The 16,540-nt window shown below is 37.7% G+C and overlaps 1 pseudogene; it reads left to right on the top strand.

Annotated features, from left to right (window-relative positions):
• Window positions 1–11,075, top strand: part of LOC111549672 — a 75,415-nt pseudogene extending 64,340 nt beyond the window's left edge.
• The last annotated feature ends 5,465 nt before the right edge of the window (window positions 11,076–16,540 follow it).

Below are 16,540 nucleotides of genomic sequence, written 5' to 3'. Positions count from 1 at the left end.
AGCCCGGCTAACTTTTGTACTTTTAGTAGAGATGGGGTTTCACCATGTTGGCCAAGATGTTCTCGATCTCCTGATCTTGTGATCCACCTGCCACGGCCTTCCAAAGTGCTGGGATTACAGGCGTGAGCCACCGCACCTGGCCCATATCTCTTTTCCACAATAGATCAGAATTATAACATAATTACCCGATTTAAAAATGTACAGAGCTATTCTATAAACATTTGTAGACATAGAACATAAGAGTAAAAAGCTAATAATTTGCAGGTTGCAACTTTTAAAACCAAGTCCATCTTCTCACACTGTAAGAGCAAGATTAAATAAAGTATTTCATATAATATAATGTTTTTTGAAAACCAATTACTGATATTGCTCTAAAAACAGAATTTTCAAGGTATTCTCAATAGTAGAGAATAGCTTTCTTTTAACAATTTGTTTAAATTATTTAAAGAAAGCTATTCTCTACTGTTGAGTCATTACTATATAGTGTCTCTTTTCAAAATACTGTGACTATAAAAGTTTGCAGTGTGTGTGTCTGTGTGTGTGTGTAACTGTGTGTGTGTAGTCATTGTCTGTCTTCAACTACTTAACAAAATTAACCAGGTCTTTGAGTGTTATGAAGACATCCTAAAGGCAGACAGACAGCAGTTGCTCTAGGTTAATGCTATTGCTCTGTTTCAAGCACACGCACAAAGGCAAATTATCAGCACTCTTTCAACCCAATAAGCATAGTAATACATAAACAATGGGCCTTCAATAAAGAGCTATTAACAGCTACTTAGTGAGCCTCTACTACAATCCTAACTCTGTCTTACTCCTTCCATAGATAAAAAGAGGTTTAAGAATGATTACCTTCTAAACTCAAGGACTGGAATTTTAACAAAAAGAGAAGAACAAGTGAGAAAGCTAGTAGCAATGCAAGCATGCTTGAGGATATAGAAAAGTCATAGAAATCTGCAACATGAAAAAATTAGAGAAGTGGTCAAAGTGGGTATCAGAAAAAGGTTATGGGAAAAACTGAACATTGGTTGGATTTGAGCAGACTGGAGGATGCAAACTATGGCCGCAGGTCCAGGCAGGTAAAAGCAAATGTGCAAAATAGGCCACTATAAGACATAATAGACAGGGATGGAGACAGTGACAACATGGAGAGGGGGCAATTGCTTCTCTTTCCCAGCAGGTTGTCAAAAGGTTATGAAGAACTGATGTTGGCAGATCTTGGGTTTTCCAATTCCAGTTTTTTTGCCTGCAGACAAAAGGGAGTGAGTCATGGCTACGATAGTGTTGCCAATTGATTCTAATTATAGAGTCCTAGACCCTCTGTCAGACAGGGTTCCAGTCAAAAACAGCGCAACCCCTAGGAGATGTAATATTTACTATGGGGTTTTGGCCTTGTGTAATTATCAGAACTGGTTACACAGTCAATTTTATTTTTAGATTTATTTTTTATTAAAAAAAAATACTGGGATACATGTGCAGAATATGCAGGTTTATTACATAGATATACATGTGCCATGATGGTTTGCTGCACCTATTGACCTGTGCTCTAAGTTATCTCCCCTTACCCCTGACACCCAACAGGCCATGGTGTGTGTTGTTCCCCTCTCTGTGTCCATGTGTTCTTAATATTCAATTCACTCTTATGAGTAAGAACATGTGGTGTTTGGTTTTCTGTTCCTGTGTTAGTTTGCTGAGGATGATGGCTTCCAGCTTCATCCATGTCCACACAAAGGATATGATCTCATTTCTTTTTATGGCTTCATAGTATTCCATGGTGGTGGGAATGTAAATTAGTTCAACCATTGTACAACACAGTATAGCGATTCCTCAAGAACCTAGAACCAGAAATACCACTTGACCCAGCAATCCCACTACTGGGTATATACCCAAAGGAATATAAATCATTCTACTATAAAGACACATGCACGTGTGTGTTTATTGCAGCACTATTCACAAGAGCAAAGACTTGGAACCAACCCAAATGCCCATCCATGGCAGAATGGATAAAGAAAATGTGGTACATAGTTGATCTGAGGCTATTGTTCATTGTTTCTGTGTCTGGTGCTAGAATCAGAAGTTCAAAAAGCAGGACGTTAGGAAGGAAGAGTGGACATGAGAGGAAAACAAGGGAAATCTAGAACCTATGAGGCTGAACTGGAACCCACAAGGAAGAAAAACCTGCAGTGGCCTGTCATTGCTCCCAGGCTTCCAACTTCAGTGAAATAAGTGTCCTGCAGGAGAAGCTGTGGGCTGGGTTGCTGCCCTACAAACCAGCTGAGTTAGCATATAGGCAATAACTTGTGCACTGTAGCAGTGCTTTGGACTCTCCTCTGATCTCCAAACATAAAAAGATAGCTGCTGCAACAGCAGCCGCTACCTGATCCTCTTTCAGCTCCTCTATTCCTCTGACAAATGCGTTTTGGCTTTTTGATGAAAGGTGCCAGTTCTCCTGCAGAGAACTCCCATCACCAAAGTTGGGGGCTTGGAAGAGTAGAAGGAACTTAGATAAGATGATAAACAATGTCAGTTCTGGAATTTACTCTTTGCTGGAGTAATTCTAGGCTTGCCACTTAACTTCTCTGGGCCTCAATGTTCTCATTAATAAAATGGAAGAATTACGGTGGCCTCTAAGTTGGCAAGCCTAGAAAAACAATGCCTGTGAAGATGAAAATAATACGCGAAAATTGCACTGGGAGAGGCTGCTCACATCTTTGCATGGGGTACGTAAAAATACCTAATGAAAGATCTGAAATTAAGCTCACAGGCCAATGCAAAGGCAACAAATATGAAATAAGGAGAGATAGGAAGACAAGAGTATGGTGAAAAGAAGAGAATTAGGAGCTGAGAGACCTGGACTCTTGTCTTGACTTCATCACTGACTACTTGACCTATAAACACAATCACTGGACTTCAGAGGGCCTCAGTGTTCTCCTCTGTGAACTAAAGGCATGAGGTGGTGGTGCTCATCACTGACTGCACAATGGAATTCCCTAGGAAGCTGTAAAAAATATTGAGGTGCAGATTCCATCCCTGGGGATCCTGATTTCATGGGTCTGCAGTGTGGCCTGGGCATCAGGATTATTTAAAGCTCCCCAGATTCTAATGTGAAGCTAAGCTTGAGAACTCTTTGTTAGGGATTGCTTGGAAAACGGCAGTATGATTTAACGGCGGTGGGAAGACTTTTCCCCTCCCCCCACCACACACATACATGTCCACCACAAACCTGTCAGGCTGCGTGACATTTCATCCTTAGAGATTCACCCCATTGAGCTTTGAAGGCTCTTCATTACTTATTAAAATTCATATACTCCTGGTAGATGTGACACCTTGAACTTACAATAAGTATATCTTACCCAGAATCAGAAAAACTAATTTGGAAAGAATTTCAGAGGTCACAAGTTCAAGCTGGCAAGTATTTTTATTGTGATTTTTTTAAGATAAGAAAACCGAAACTCAGAAATGTCTTCCTCCCAGCGTTAGGCTTTTCTTTAATCATTCATTTTGGTGTGTATGTGGGAAGGGAGTTTAATTAATGACATCTTTCTTATATAACCTTTTCTTAAAAAAGAGGTTTTAGATTGTACTTGTGTGATCATGTCTTTTTGCTTTTTTCTTTTTTTTTTTGAGACAGGGTCTCACTGGGTCACTCAGGCTAGAGTGCCGTGATGATCACAGCTCACTGCAGCCTTGAACTCTCGTGTTAGGACCACAGGCACACCACCATGCCTGGCTAATTTTTGTATTTTTAGTAGAGACAGGGTATTGCCATATTGCCCGGGCTGGTCTTCAACTCCTGAGTTCAAGCCACCCGCCGGCCTTGGCTTCCCAAAGTGCTAGGATTACAGGGGAGAGCCACTGTGCCTGACTGACCATGTATTTTTAAAAGCCATATGTGCTTTTATCTCAACGTATTTTAGAGTTTTAAATCCTTTCTAGATGGGAGTAACCATGAATGACATTTAGCCTTTAATATGCCTCATTTATCTAAACAAGCATTTCCTGCTCTGTGTTACCGTTCTGTAATTGCTTCCTGTGATCTACCTTTTACTCTTTCTACCTTTCATCTTGATCGACGATATCGCTGTTATGCTGGCCAAAAAGAATAAGTCATTACAAATTCAAAAGCAGAAAGATCTTCCCTTTATATCAAAAGACATAGACAGCTGGCATGCAATGTACACGTCTGTTCTCAAAGACATGTTGGGCATTTTGCCTCTCTGGGAATAGTTTACGTTTCTATAAAATGAATGGAGACAAGTCTATAAATTTGTAAAACGTTAAATAAATCAGTCCCTAAAAGAAAAGTTTTAGTCTGTTTAAGCTTTGGTTATGCTAATTGGAGGACACCCATTCTCTCCCCTTTAATTAGCATAGTCTGTCTAAATCAACCTGTCTGAATCAAACCCGAGGTATCTTTGTACCAGATGCTGGTGAAACGTTTGCAAAGGCATGACCTCATCAAAGATTCTATTCTATACGTAGGGATTCTGATGGATTCACACAAGCAGGAAGTTACGAGCAGTATATTTATTATTCTTTGTGACCTAAATTATAATTGGAATAACACAAGCCTCCTTGTCAAAATTCCATTGCTGGTTTATGTCTCCATTGGGAAATTTTTTCTGTACAAAAATAACTACAAACAATTAAATAATTTTAAAAATTCTCACAAATTTGATGTTTCTCTCCCTTTACTATCTACTCTAAAGCATAAAGATGAGTGTAACATATGAGTATATCATATGTTACTTACGTTAAGACATCTTATTTACACAAGGAACATTGCTATAATATGTTGATTTGAAAAAATATTTGATATGTTACATGTTCCAGCCTGAGAGAGAAGAAACCTCTTAAGATGTTTCCTAGATGTGACTATTATTTCCTAACTTACCAGACTAATGCAATTATTTTTTAACGAACTAAACAAGAAATAAAAATGTTCACTGATACCTGTCCAGGAAGAGAAAAAATAACATTACTTTCACTTGGAAAAGTTACTAGATGATCTACTATGTTAAAGTTTAATATTTTTGAAAGTCTCACGAACTTCGGGAATTTTGGAATTTATCCATGAATTAATAACTTTCAGTATTAATATCCATTTTCTCTTCTTCATTTTGACTTAAACAGTATGGAAAATGTTTTAATAAAATTTGTTTTGTGAATCATTCAGGGTTTTAAATAGTAATAATTAACCCAGAGTTATATAGTACTTCTGAACTCTAGTCTTTACTCTGCCACATACTGGTTGTGTAAAATTTAGCAAAGTTACCTTTTTAAAAACTGTTGTACAGTATTATCATTTGTAAAATTCATGTGTGATGAAAAAATGCCTGACAAAATAGCTGTTACTTGAGAGGAAAAAGCACTTTTAAAACAAAACATGACTATCCATGAGAACGTTGTTACTTAATAGTGATCCCTATCCATTAAGGATTCCATCAAATTTCATCTTCTCCAGAACAACCCTCCCCAAGACTTGCCAAAATCTGGATCTTGCAACTTTCTTCTCATTCTTGAGATCTCTTCATACTTTGCTACTTAATTACATTCAACTTGCCATTATAGAAATCTTTATTTTTTTTAATATTTTGATAGAATCATGGTGTTTAACATTAGAGGGAATATATGAAACAGTCTACCTCTATAGAAAAACTGTTGTATATTTGTGCAGCTTTTGTAATAAGGGCTATATCTATTTAATATGTTTAATCAGTTTATTTACATATAACAGCTTCATTGATACAAAATTCACATACCATATAGTTCATCCATTTAAAGTGCACATTCCAGTAGTTTTTAGTATATTCAGAGTTGTGCGAGCATCACCACCATACATTTTAGACTATTAGTATTATCCTGAAAGAAATCCCATACCCACTAGCAGTCACTTCTCATTTTGTCCCAGTCTTCCCATTCTTAGGCAATTAATCACTTTCTGTCTCAATAGATTTGCCTATTACTGACAATTCATATAAATGGAATTGCATATATATATGTGTATGTGTGTGTATGTATATGTGTATATATGTATGCACATACGACATTTTGGTTATCCATTCCTCAGTTGATAGACATTTGGATTGTTTCCACTTTGGGGCTATCATGAATAATGTTTCTATGGATATTTATGTATAAGTTTTTGTAAGGACATATATTTTCATTTCTCTTAGGTGTATTCCTAGGAGTGGAGTTGCTGAGCAATATGGTAACTCTATGTTTAACCTTTTAAGAAATTGCCAAGCTGGTTTTTTTATTTTATCAGTTTGCATTCTCGCCAACAATGGATGAGTGTTCTAATTTTTCCACATACTTGCCATCATTTAGTATTAATCTGACTTTTAAAAATTAAATCCATCCTAGTGGGCATGCAGAGGTATTTCATTGTGGTTTTCAATGTATCCTATGTTTCTCTGATGGATAATGATGCTGAGCATCCTTTATCTGTTTTTGTATATCAACTTTGGAGAATTGTCTCTTCAATTCCTTAATCCATTTTTTGATTGGGTTAGTCTTTTATTAATTGTAAGATTTCAGGCTGGGAATGGTGGCTTAGGCCTGTAATCCTAGCATGTTGGGAGGCCAACGTGGGAGGATCTTTTGAGTCCAGGATTTTGAAACCATCCTGGGCAACATGGCAAGACCTCATGTCAACTAAAAATTTTAAAAATTAACCAGGTTTGGCAGTGTACATCTGTAGTCCCAGCTACTTGAGAGGTTGAGGCAGGAGGATTGCTTCAGCTCAGGAGTTTGAAGTTACAGTGAGCTATGATCATGCCATTGCACCCCAGCCTGCGTGACAAAGCAAATCCTTTTCTTTTTTTCTTTTTTAAAAAAGGCTTATATATTAGAAATGCAAGTCACTTATCAATGCAATATTTTCTTGCATTATGTCAGTTGTCCTTTCACATACTTGGTGGTACCCTTTAGAAAGCAAAATATTTTAATTTTGATGAAATATTTATCTATATTTCTTTTGTTGCTTGTGTTTTGAACATCATTATCTCAGAAGGCTTTACCTAACCCAAGTCACAAAGATTTAATCATATTTAATTCCTTTAATAATATTTTCACTATTTTTTAGTTATTTCTCAATAGTTGCTTTAGGGTTTACCATATATATCTAATCAGAATCTCCTTCAGATATATTCTATGAATAATGCTACTCAGATATAGAGTTGTGACTCCTATGTAGCTCTTTTCTCCTCTCTTTTCTCCTCCTTCATTTTTTGTGCTATTGTTGCCATACATTTGACATATACATATGTTAGAGAGCCATCAATACATTTTTCTATTTATGATTTTGTATTATGTGTTCTAAAGAGGCTGACAGAAGGAAAAAGAGCTAGTTTATATTTATGTAGTTTGTTATATTAATTTTAATTTTCTTATTTGCTCTTTCTTGATCTCATTTCTTCCTGTGGATTCAAGTCACCATGTGGTGGTATTTCTTTAATAAAAGTGGGTCCTCCTTCCAAATTCTTTGTGCTATTATTGCCAAATAGGTTACATTTCCATATATAGGCCGATAACACTATTTGGTTTTATGTGATTTTAGATCTGTTAAAAGAAGAAAGAAGGAGAAATATGTAGTTTTTACAATCTTTTATAACTATCTATGTAGTTGTTTTTAGTGAAGCTCTTCATTTTTTACACGGGTTGAACTGCTGTCTGGTGTCACTTGCTTTTAGCTTGAAAGGACTTCCTTTAGTATTTCTTGCAATGCAGGCCTCCAGCAAAATGTTTTAGGTTTTGTCTGTCTTGGAATGTTTCTATTTTGCTTTCACTTTTCAAAGATAATTTTGCTGGATATAAGATCCTTAGTGATCATTTATTTTTCTTTTAGCAATTTTAATGTTATCATACTGCCTCTAGCCTTCATGTTTCTAATCAGAAGTCAGTTGTTAATATTATTATTCTCCTGTATGTGATGAGTTGTTTTTCTCTTACAGCTTTCAAGATAATTCTATTTATCTTTGGCTTTCATCATGTTCTCTATGATGTGTCTGTGTATGAATCTTTTCCATTTATCTTATGGGGAATTCCTTGAGTTACTTGAAGTATAAATTAATGATTTTCAGCAAATTTGGGTATTCTTGTTTGATTGTTTTCTCTACACTTTCCTCTTTCCACTCTGACTCTATCAACAAATATGCCAAGCTTAGTGCTATCCCACATTTCTCACTTTTCTTTATTATTTTTCCACTTTTCTTTTATTAATTTTTCTCTGTGTTCTTCTGATTACATCATCTCTCTCTACCAATTGTTCTTTAAGCTTATTGATTCTTCTGCCAGTTTAAATCTACTGTTGAGCCCCTTGAGTGAATTTTTCATTTCAGTTGTACTTTTCAACTCCAAAATTTCCATTGGTTCTTTTTATAATGTTTCTCTTTATTGATAGTATCTATTTGTTGAGACATTATCATCATATTTTTCTTCTTTAATCATGGTTTGCTTTAGTTCTTTGAACATGTTTGTAATAACTGCTTTGAAGTCTGTCTGTTAAGTCTGACATATGGACCTTCTCATGGTAATTTCTGAAAGTTTCTCCCCACTCCCCTCTTGCACTCATGCACTCCCATGCATATGAGTCATACTTCTCTGTTTCTTTGCATGTCTCATAATTTTTGTCAAAAATTGGTATTTTAGATAAAACAGTATAACAGCTCTAAATACTGACCCCTCCCCACTCCATATACCAGATTATTGTTTATTTGTTTAGTAACGTGGCTGGACTATTTTAGTGATGTCTGTATCTCTAGCAGTATGAAGCTTCTGATGCTGCTCCTCACAGGGTACAGCCTTGGGCATGTGCACAGTTGCCCTGCTATGATATTAATTTCAGCAAGGTCTCTCTTTGTCTTTTTCCCTGATCTCTTATCTGTATGCCTCTTTAGGTATCACACCCAGTTGTTAGCTTCTATTTATTGTTATCTGATCACTCTATTGTTTTCAACAATTGCCTGGGACATAAATTGCTTCAGTCTGATCCTATTAAATTTGAGCGTCTTTGAAGGGATACTTTCTGAGGCCAGACTTGGAGGTTAGTTCTGAACCTGAATAGTACTCTTTTTAGCTGTTTCTGTTCCTGGTTCTAATAAACTAGCTGGGCTTGTATAATGAGTTTGTTGTTCTTATGGAACTACCAGACTCCTCTTTATTTCCTACCACCAAAATCTCATGGTTTCCCAAAGTGTCATTAGGCTTGGACTCCCCCATCATCTGTTCTAAATAAAGTCAGTCCTCTGGGGAGAGTGTTAGAGCCTTGTATTAGTACGGCCTGCGTCTCCCTGCTGCGCAAAATCTCTGAACTTCTTCAACAGGATGGAGTTATAGCCCTGCTTTAAGAGCAGGTCACCCAGCAGGGACAGTGGCATCTAGTCTTCTGAACTTACCTCTCCAAGGACTGAACTTTTTTCCCTGCAAGTGATCTTGGGTGAGGTAGATTGGGGCCCCAGCATTCTTGGCCTGCCACCCCTGGAGTAGAGCCTTCACCCTGAGAGGGGCTGGGGTGGAGAAAGCCCTTTTCCAACCTCTTGGCCTCACTCACCTAGATTATAGCCTCTGTAGCATGAAATTTGAAGGGGCTGGTTTCCTGCCCCACTTAGGACATGCTGGGTTTTGAGAAATTGAGAAATGTTGGTTTCCTGCCCCACTTGGGGAGATACCATAGCTCTCAACTGGGAGCTTGGGGCAGAGGACAGGAATCTTGAGTTCTTGGCTGTACTGACTTAGAATGGAGCTTCCATCACACTGAACTGACAAATTGATTCCTAGAAAATAATTTCCATTAATAATTTTTCTGTGCTACAATTAATAGGGTAAGAATATTCCTTTTAATTTTTTACCAGGAAATGACATTTTCATTTATATTACATTATTACTGATATTGAAAATGTTTCCATTTCTCAATATTGATTAGTTATTTATACATTTTGTGCATGTCTATTGAAACTATTGAGGCTTTTATTTTTGAGATATTTATATGATAAAGATAAAAGTGACAAATATTTGCTAAGTGCTTGTTTTACACTTTTTTTTTTTTTACCCCAAACACTTTGAGAGCCATGATATTTTGTATTGTAGACTTCAATTTTTCTTCGCCTTGGAGGCACACCTTTAAACCCACTCAATGGTGTTATCTGGGAGAAACTAATCAGATAATGTAAAGAAAAGCACATTTCACAATTCTAACTCTTCTTTTTTTCATTCATCTGGTTGAAGGAGAACACATCCATTCATCTTGACTAAGATAAATTCTTCCTGCATGGTGACTATCTCTTGACCATTCCTCTTAGTAGAAGGGCACCAGCATGTGCCCTCTAAAATGTGTAGTTTACCATCAATTAAGAATCTTAATTGGCAGTACACTGAGCTCTGTAGAGACAGCACTGGGGCACTTGAGAGCTGGACGGGTACTGAGCAACTCTGTGCCTTGCTGAGGAAAGATAACTAAGCCTGGGCAAAGGAGGTCCTAAGAAGCCGAGAGGCAAAATGTCATCATATGCATTCATTGTGCAAACTTGTCAGAAGTAGCTCAAGAAGAAGTACCCAGATGTTTCAGTGAACTTCTCAGAGTTTTCAAAGAAGTTCTCAGGTGGGAGGAAGACTATGTCTGCTAAAGAAAAAAGAAAATTTGCAGACATGTCAAAAGCGAACAAGACCCGTTAAGAAAAAAATGAAAACCTATAGCCCTCTTAGAGGGGCGACAAAAAAGAAGTTCAAGGTTTCCAATGTACTGAAGAGGCCTCCTTCAGCTTTTTTCTTGTTCTGTTCTGAGTATTGCTCCAAAGTTAAAGGAGAACATCCCGGCCTAGCCATTGAAGATGTTGTGAAGAAACAGAGATGTGGAATGACACTGCTGCAGGTGACATGCACTCTTATGAAAAGAAGGCTGCAAAGCTGAAGGAAAAATAAGAAAAAGATATTGCTGTACATAGAGCTTAAGGAAAGCCTGATGCAGCATAAAAAGCAGTCATCAAGGCTGTAAACAAAGCAAGATAAAGTAAGCAGAGGAGGAAGATGGAAAGGATGAGAAGAAGGAAGATGAAGATGATGAAGATCATGATGAATGAGTTGGTTGCAACACAGTTGTTTTTCTTGTCTATAAATCATTTAATCCTCCTGTACAAACTTCTTTTAAAGAAAAAAATTAAAAAGTGGTGCTAAGATTTATTTTCAAACTGAACAGTGTCTTTATTTTGTATAATTAACATACTACCAAATGTATCTTTAGATAGCTCTGTCCTAGTGGTGTTTTCAGTAGACACTAACCTTGCCTGATACAGTATGGGAGTTGTAAATTGCCATGGAAATTTAAAGTAAGTTCTTGGTGCACAGCACAGATTAATCATATACAGGGATGGGGGTTTTTTCATCCCCATTTATCTCAGATGCACTGAAATAATTACATGAAATTGTTCTGTTAACTAACTTCTCTGTAATTGCATTAAAAAAATTGTAGCTTTTTTTTGACTTCCTGAATGCTTCTAAGTAAATATAGTTTTTTGTTGTTTTTAAAATTCTTAATTCTCAAGTTTTTCTCAGACAACATTTTCAACCCATTTAAATGCCTCCTGTAAATGTCTGCTGTTTTCCTTTAAAAGGGTAGCCATATTTAGTTAAACGTTCCACATTTTCTAGCCTCTGGGCTACAGGTAATTATGGGTTGCATAAATTCTCAGGTAACCAGAAAAAAATTAAATTCAATTTCAAGGTGACTGGGAGTTGAAAGCATGATATGCAAATCCATACATCAACTCTAACTGATCTAACTAGTGACATTATAAAGGTAGTTAGTCATTAGAACACTCCAGGATGGCTGTGCAGACAGATAACTGCTAGTGGGGTTATCAACCAAAATCCAACTAACAGGAAAATGGAAACATAGGCACATATCCTGCAAGTTTATGTTAAGTTGTTATTTGTATTTGTATTATTAATTTGCAATAGGATTAGACAAATGCGATTTTATTTTCTTAAAATATCTGGCTGGTAGTAGTTCTAATAGGAAATACTGATCAAAGTAGGCAATAGTCCAGTTCATTTGGGAAAGCAATCAGCTTCTATCAGATAATTTTGCTCTATGGTCTGAAATAATATGAAATCATATTAATTTAGTCCAGAAATAAGTTGAAATTATGTGTTACTACCCATTCTCCCTAAACATATACCATGGGCTATAATAACTTGCAGTTTTTTCCTTCTGCCCTGAAAGGAAACCTTTCTAGCTGAAAGCTCTGGAATCATATAACCTATATTTTATTGGTGGGGGGTGGGGGGGGTGGGAAGTGTATCTTAAAAATGGAAATTTCAAACTGGCATTTTCTCCAGAATGCAGCTCAGGCTCACTTTTCAGATGTGACCTCATCCTGAACTTCTCTCAAACAGCACAGTCAACTGAATATATTTGTATGACCCTATCATTTTACTGGAGTTTGAATATATCTATTTCTGTATATCTGTATATATCTATAGATAGATAGATAGATAGATAGATAGATAGATAGATAGATAGATAGATAGATAGATGCGAGTATTAGCAGGGAAATGATACTCCAAAGTTTTAGGTATTCAAAACCTCTTCATATGAAAATCTGAATGTACTTTGTTACTAACTGAAAATATTTTGCCCTCTATTATCTGCCCCTATGTGAGTCTTCCCATCATAAGCAAAAACCTTGGAAGATCAAAAAATGTAAAACACAGTAGCTATTGTTTAAATCCCCAGAGTATGTTATTAGCCTATGTCCACTTTGAGTGGGGAAAAGGAAGTCAATTGCCCATTTTGTCTCAGGCGATTGCTATGGCCACAGTTACCAGAAGGAACAGAAATTCACATTGCAGCATTTTTTCCTTCGGTGAATTTTACAAAATGGATATGTGACAATGGTCCCACCCAGTAGCACCACAACACACCATGCCATGCCAACACATTCTTGCTGTTGTTATTCTCAATGGCTCAGAGGTAAAAACAATAGAAATTCCTCTGGGCAAGAATATGAGCCAGCAGGCCCCAACCTCGTGAAGGAAGTTTATGTTTAAAAGGTTCAATGGTTTTAGTAAAGTGGTTTCGTGGGCTTTATTATGCATTCATGCATTTTGCTAGTGATATTTTTAAGTAAATATTTCACAGATTTGATTTAGAAATCCAACTTTTGACAAGTCTGACCCCCAAAAAATACATTAAGCCCTCCAAATGGGAAACATGTCCATCTTTGGTTATGAATATTCATAGGCCTGAAAGCATCCTATACAGAATACTCTGTAGCAAGCACCCTTGGCCCAGACATCTGTGCTCTATTGTGTTTTCCTGAACAAATCGACTCATTCAGGGACTATAAAACAAGAATTCATATAAAAATGTATGTAAAGAAGATACGTTTCCCTTTTTAAAAGTTCACTCATCCATGATGAAGCTATTACAAGTAATTCAAGTTAACAATAAAGAACAAAAGATAATTGTGTGGATCTATGTGGTGGGAAGACTCGGACATGGCAGTGAGTCTAGAATGATGGAGAACCGGACACCAGACAGACCACAAGGATGTCCTCTGGGGACTTACTGGAGTATAAATAAAGAGTAGGAGATCTACACAGATGTGCCAAAGACTCATGGTAAACAGCTGGCAGACATTGCAGTCAGTGAAGAAAGTGTGGTGCTGGAGAGTGCTGGGGTTACAGGTGCGGCAGGACATGGGAATGGTGCTGGAAAAGAATGAACAGCCAGTAACACAGAGAAGTTAAGGAAGATACCTGGGAAGTCAGGACCTGGGAGGTGCAGCTGTAGCATATACTAAGGGAGGGGACCACCCCTCATATTGTCTTATGCCCAATTTCTGCCTCCAAAGAAAGAAGTAAAAACTAAAAGGCAGTAATGAAATGCACAGGCAGACAGCCCGGCGTGTGCCCGGGGCCTGGTAGTTAAAAATCAGCCCCTGACCTAACTGCTTGTGTTATCTATAGATTCCAGACATTGTATGGAAAAGCACTGTGGAAATGCCTGTCCTGTTCTGCTCTGTTCTAATTACTGGTGCATGCAGCCCCCTCCCCCCCCCATCACATACCCCCTGCTTCCTAAATCGATCACGACCCTCTCATGTGGACCCCCTTAGAGTTGTAAGCCGTTAAAAGGGACAGGAATTGCTCACTTAGGAAGCTCAGCTCCCGGCCGAATACAGCTCCTTCCTTCTTTAACTGGGTGTCTGAGGAGTTTTGTCTGCTACTCGTCCTGCTACAGTACCAGGGGAGGTGTGTTCAGGAATAAATCTCTGACACATCTGTGGGCCCTGGTTCTCGAGAAACTGAGACATTGGAGGGGCTCACAAAGCAAGGACTGCAGCACAAGTGACCCTCCTTCTAACCTGAAAAGGATTCTCAAAAATAGGAAGGAGGAAAATTCCCCCTTGGCAATATGTGTCCGAAACTGATCAGAGTAAAGGCAGTCCATATGCAAGTTATATAACTCTACATCCAGCCTCTACTCTATCATAATATACACTCTTACTGATAGAAAAGCATCTTGTTGTGAAGGTATGTTGGGGCAGATAAAAAATGATGGAATGCTGAAAATCATTGAAATAGGAACTTTGTCGTAAAAGAACCAAGTTAAGGAGCCTAGGTCATGAGTGCAGTGTCAGGAATGCATTTGAATTTAGGTCAATCATGATGCTGAGCTCTGAGCACCAGTCAGCTGGATGTTACAGGAGTATCATGCACCTTAGAGTCAGACTGGCCAGGGTTCAATTCCCAAGCCGTTACATACCATACGGCATGTTTTTACATTCACTGACTCATTTTCCTACTACTTTAGATCCTCATGACCATACAGCACATTTGCTATACTTTAGCTCTTCATTGACTTATAACATTCCTCCCACTACCTCCTTCAAAATCTGTCCCTTCCCATTCAGCTGGAAAATGGAGGGAAATGTCTTTCCCATCTAATTTTCTAGGGCTGAGGCTCACACAGAGGATGCTGGAGAAGGAACAATAGAGAGTGAAGAAGAAGAATTTGGGAGTTGAGTAGGGAAGTAACGATCATGAATATGAGCTGTTGGTGGGGCAGAGGAGGAAGGCCAAGGATGACTTGGGGCCATCCAGTGTAAAACCCAAGAAGCAAGTGCTCTGTGCCTGGCCAGAGGTGTTGGTGTTCAACACTCCCTTTGTGTTCTCAGGTTCCTGGCCCCCACTTGCCATCTGTGACAATCATCTCTTTATCCCTCCCCTCTTTGGCTCTCTGAAAAACGAATTGTAGTTTCAAACATACAAAAAAACCCACAAATATATAATTACAAATCAAATTAAGTGCTAAGTAAGAAAAATAGAGAAAGAAATGAGAAAGTATATTAGGGCCTAATTTAAGTATGGGGGTTGGATTTGAGAATTGGTGAAATAGAATAAGTAGAAGCTAAACATGTACAAAGTAGGAAAAAGGGGGTTTCTAGGCAGAGGGAGGTACAAAAGTTCTATTTTAGCATCACTTGTGTTAATAACTCTAAAAAGCAGTCATCAGTACCCAGAAACCAGCTGGGTTTCAGAATCAAATGATCTGTGAATGATTTGATGCTTACAAATGGAAAAAATAACAATACTTAAATTCCTAAATAATGAGATTAAATCAGCAATATAAAAAAAGAAATTAAATCAATAGTAATTACATGGCTCTAGCCATTTCCATTTTGACCCAAAATGGGAATTTTCCCAGGTCCCAACAGAGGGAAAGGGGAAAAAAAAAGTTTAGAAATCTTGAAATGTTCCAGGTTGTCTTCCTCACCATTCTCCAAGCTGCCACTGATGTTTAAGAAACTTAGACTCTCTCACATGCTTCCAGAAAAGTTCCAAAAATCTCCTACAGACTATCTCCCATGTGCTTCATGGACTGGAACACTTGACCTCTTCCATTTTTCCACCTCTTTCATCCATTCTCTGTCTAAGCAACCTAAAGAAGTAACTCTCCTGCATTCTCACCTCCATTCCTGCTGGGACTGGTCAGGAAATGATAGGCACGAAAGGGAGGTATTGCCAGACAGCGATAGCTGTCTTGAGAGAATTGATTACTTACATCAAGGGCTCTACTGACTGCACCCAGAGTAGCTTCTGTCATTTCTAGAAACTTCTGAAAGTTTCTAGAATGTTGATAAATAGTGCCTATTTTATCACTGCTAGAAACTCCTGAAAGTTTATGGTCTCACTGTTTCATGAAGGTTACACTGAAAATTAGGTTTCACTTATTTCTTTAGTGCTGAATGAAGATTTAGTCCTGAGTCCTTTGAACCTCTGGCAGAAAGACAAGCCCGAATGATCAGCAGAATAAGTGTAAACAAAATGATGCCTTACATATTATTATATGTTTTACTTTTTGCCTTTCTGAATACAAAATTCATTTACCCAAAGCATCCATTAGCCTCGGGGGACATTTGGATATTATAAAGAGCAAAGCAAAGTAATACTCAACCTCTAAGATCAAAACAGGCTATTGTTAAGAGCAGAGAATTTTCAGATTCCATGGAGGTTTTATCCCCCTTTTAGGTTACAACAA

Source organism: Piliocolobus tephrosceles, chromosome 7 (genome assembly GCF_002776525.5).
Source record: "Piliocolobus tephrosceles isolate RC106 chromosome 7, ASM277652v3, whole genome shotgun sequence".
Lineage (NCBI taxonomy): Eukaryota > Metazoa > Chordata > Mammalia > Primates > Cercopithecidae > Piliocolobus > Piliocolobus tephrosceles.
Note: the sequence above shows the minus strand (reverse complement) of the source record. Positions and strands in the feature narration are given on the sequence as shown.